This window comes from Triticum urartu, chromosome 2 (genome assembly GCF_003073215.2).
Source record: "Triticum urartu cultivar G1812 chromosome 2, Tu2.1, whole genome shotgun sequence".
NCBI classification, from domain to species: Eukaryota; Viridiplantae; Streptophyta; class Magnoliopsida; order Poales; family Poaceae; genus Triticum; species Triticum urartu.
Window position 1 is genome coordinate 653,088,266 of NC_053023.1, and position 4,766 is coordinate 653,093,031.

The window sequence follows — 4,766 nt, forward strand, 5'->3', positions numbered from 1 at the left end:
AGTGACATACTGTTTGTCTATGTATTCACACATGTATTATGTTTCCGGTTAATACAATTCTAGCATGAATAATAAACATTTATCATGATATAAGGAAATAAATAATAACTTTATTGTTTCCCCTAGGGCATATTTCCTTCACTAACCAAAACTGCATCCACGTCCAGCTTCGCAAAACCATCAGGAGGGGCAATCCAAGCTGGGTGTTGTACGGATCCACCCCCTGTCCCTGCTCTCGTTGGGGATAAAACCTGGAAATCAGATATATAAGAGTTTATGAAACTATGTGTCGCCTGAGGTGACTTAAAAAGGCCTTCATACAATGTTTTCCTCCTTGCTCCCCACATGGCCCAAAGTGAGACTCAAAACCTGACAAAATCTTCAGGTTTTAGCGCTCTCATCATTGCAAATAACGATGTCTTTGGGCACTCTTGTTGTTGAGATCTCGGCTCGTCCAAGATGACCTCCAAAGAAAGTGCCCAAGTGCAGCATGCCATAGGACAATTCAACAGCGCATGTCTCCAAGAGTCCGGTGACCGGCACAGTGATACGTCTCCAACGTACCTATAATTTTTTATTGTTCCATGCTATTATATTATCAACCTTGGATGTTTTATATGCTATTTTTATATGATTTTTGGGACTAACCTATTAACCTAGAGCCCAATGCCAGTTTCTATTTTTTCCTTGTTTTAGAGTATCGCAGAAAAGGAAAATCAAACGGAGTCCAATTGACCTGATACTTCACAGAACTTATTTTTGGACCAGAAGAAGCCCACGGAGTATCGGAGTTGGACCAGGAGAGTCCCGGGCTGCCCACGAGGGTGGGGGGCGCGCCCCCCTGCCTTATGAACAGCCCGGAGGTCCACCGACGTACTTCTTCCTCCCATATATACCCATATACCCTAAAAACTTCGAGGAGCACAATAGATCAGGAGTTCCGTCGCCAGAAGCCTCCGAGCCACCGAAAGCCAATCTAGACCCGCTCCGGCACCCTGTCGGAGGGGGAATCCTTCTCCGGTGGCCATCTTCATCATCCCGGTGCTCTCCATGACGAGGAGGGAGTAGTTCACCCTCGGGGCTGAGGGTATGTACCAGTAGCTATGTGTTTGATCTCTCTCTCTCGTGTTCTTGAGGTGGTATGATCTTGATGTATCGCGAGCTTTGCTATTATATTTGGATCCTATGATGTTTCTCCCCCTCTACTCTCTTGTAATGGATTGAGTTTTCCCTTTGAAGTTATCTTACCGGATTGATTTTTTAAGGATTTGAGAAGACTTGATGTATGTCTTGCGTGGGATACATGTGGTGACAATGGGGTATTCTATGATCCAGTTGATGTATGTTTTGGTGATCAACTTGCGGGTTCCGTGACCTTGGGAATCTATGCATAGGTGTTGGCACACATTTTCATCTTGACTCTCCGGTAGAAACTTTGGGGCACTCTTTGAGGTTCTATGTGTTGGTTGAATAGATGAATCTAAGATTGTGTGATGCATATCGTATAATCATACCCACGGATACTTGAGGTGACATTGGAGTATCTAGGTGACATTAGGGTTTTGGTTGATTTGTGTCTTAAGGTGTTATTTTAGTATGAACTCTAGGGTTGTTTGTGACACTTATAGGAATAGCCCAACGGATTGATTGGAAAGAATAACTTTGAGGTGGTTTCGTACCCTACCATAATCTCTTCGTTTGTTCTCCGCTATTAGTGACTTTGGAGTGACTCTTTGTTGCATGTTGAGGGATAGTTATGTGATCCAATTATGTTATTATTGTTGAGGGAACATGCACTAGCGAAAGTATGAACCCTAGGCCTTGTTTCAACGCATTGCAATACCGTTTGTGCTCACTTTTATCATTAGTTACCTTGCTGTTTTTATATTTTCAGATTACAAAAACCTTTATCTACCATCCATATACCACTTGTATCACCATCTCTTTGCCGAACTAGTGCACCTATACAATTTACCATTGTATTGGGTGTGTTGGGGACACAAGAGACTCTTTGTTATTTGGTTGCAGGGTTGCTTGAGAGAGACCATCTTCATCCTACGCCTCCTACGGATTGATAAACCTTAGGTCATCCACTTGAGGGAAATTTGCTACTGTCCTACAAACCTCTGCACTTGGAGGCCCAACAACGTCTGCAAGAAGAAGGTTGTGTAGTAGACATCAAGCTCTTTTCTGGCGTCATTGCCGGGGAGGTGGGTGCTTGAAGGTATATCTTTAGATCTTGCAATCGAATCTTTTTGTTTCTTGTTTTAGCACCAGTTTAGTTTATAAAAGAAAACTACAAAAAAATATGGAATTGAGTTTGCCTCATATGCTTCATCTTTTTAATTTCTTTCGTGAGTATGATGGAAAGGAATATTGTGCCAAAGTATTAGAAGAAGAATGCATTAAAATGTTTGGCACTAAATCTTTGAATGATGAGCATGATTGCAATGTTGTTAGTATGAATTCTTTAAATATCCATAGTACTAATGATGATTGCACTAGTTATGATGAAAATGTCTCCTATAAACATGTCAATTTTTGTGGAGCGCATTGGGTTTGCAAGTACACACCGAATAGGGAAGATAGATATTGCAAGAGACATAAGCATTTAGAAACAAAATGGTTGCAAGAAAGGCTAGAAGCTTGTGCTGAAAATTTAAATTTTCTTAGCCGTACTTGTGAACTTTGCAATGAACATGATCATTTCAGTACCCAATGCAAATTGTTTCATAATCGTATCGTGTCCAAAAATTGTGATGACTTGATTTCCCTTGCACATCATAATGAACTTAGTTTGCTCTTGGGTTATAAAGAAATGAAACGTATAACTAAGATTATTCCAGAATTTTCCCTTGATAGAGTTCTTCATTTTGATCTAGAGGAAATTTATATGTATTGTGCGGTGAATTGTATTGAAAATCCTTATATTGCCAATTACATAAAGAAAAGAAAACAAATAGAAGATGAAGAGAATACTAATGAAAGGGAAGAGACTTCCCAATACCCTCCTATTATTTCTTATGATGAATCAGGTAACGAGGATGAGCCTCCTATTCAACCAATCTCGTTAATAAGGAGCTCCAAAAAGAGGATTGAACCCACACATGATGTGGTGAAGAATAAGAAAAGAAAAAGGAAGGGAGGTAAAAAGATATCTCTCCCAAATAATGCTACTCCTATTACTGTTATGCCTCATGAAAATATAATTGTGGAAGATAATGATACTTCTTATGATCTTGAAAATCTTGTTGGCACTTGCTTGGAAGAATATGATAATTGCTATACTATTGGTGCTATCCATACTATTAATGATGAGAGTGATTATGCTTATGATATGAAAAGGCCCAAGCTTGGGGATGCTATGTTTGATGAAGATGATGTTTTTGAGAATATATTTGCTGCAATTAATGTTTGTCCCAAGCTTGGGGAAGCTATGTTTAATGAAGATGATATTTTTAGTCTCCCAAGTTTTGATATGCAAATTTATAATGATGATAGCATGCCTCCTACTTATGATGATTATATTGATGAAAGTGGGTTTTAAAGAGTGTCAACTTTAGGAAGCAATGATCCCACTATTTTGGAAGATTTTGAATCTTATTATGGTAATTATGAAAGTGGATTTGGAGAGGTTGTGACTTTATTTAGTGATGATTCCACTATCTTGGAAGAGGTTTCAATCGATTATGATGAGAACAAAGTTGCTACTTATGATAATTATTGTGATGATACATATGCTATAAAAAGTAGTGATGATTATATTTATAAAACTTGTCATGATTATGATTACCCTTTTTCTGAACATTACTCTTTTAATGTGGAAACAATTTATAGTATTCGAGTTTCTTATGATACTTCCACTATTCCGAATGAGAAGAATCTTGCTTATGTGGAGAGTAGTAAATTTTCTATGCATGATTGTAGATCATGAAAAGAATGCTTTAGGTGCTGGTTATATTGTTGAATTCATTCATGATGCTACTGAAAATTATTATGAGGGAGGAACTTATGCTTGTAGGAATTGCAATAATATCAAGTTTCCTCTCTATGTGCTTAAAGTTTTGAAGTTATGCTTGTTTTGCCTTCCTATGCTAGTTGATTATTGTTCCTATAAGTTGTTTGCTCACAAAATCCCTATGCATAGGAAGTGGGTTAGACTTAAATTTTCTAGTCATATTCTTCATGATGCTCTCTTTATGTTACAATTCTTATCTTTTATGTGAGCATCATTGAAATCATCATGCCTAGCTAGGGGCGTTAAACGATAGCGCTTGTTGGGAGGCAACCCAACTTTATTTTTGTCCCTTGCTTTTTTCTCCTGTTTAGTAATAAATAATTTATCTAGCCTCTGTTATGATTGAGTTTTTATGTTTTAATTAGTGTTTGTGCCAAGTAGAACCGTTGGGAAGACTTGGGGAAAGTCTTGTTGATCTTGTTGTAAAAAGCAGAAACTTTAGCGCTCACGAGAATTGCTGCCATTTTTTTATTAGAGAGTGTTATTTAGTTAATTCTTTTTTCAGATGATTAATAGATAAATTCCTCACGTCCATCAATTTATTTTAGAATTTTTGGGGTTCCATAAGTTTGCGTTAGTTATAGATTACTACAGACTGTTCTGTTTTTGACAGATTCTGCTTTTCGTGTGTTGTTTGCTTATTTTAATGAATTTATGGCTAGTAAAAGAGTTTATAAACCATAGAGAAGTTGGAATACAGTAGTTTTAACACCAATATAAATAAATAATGAGTTCATTACAGTACCTT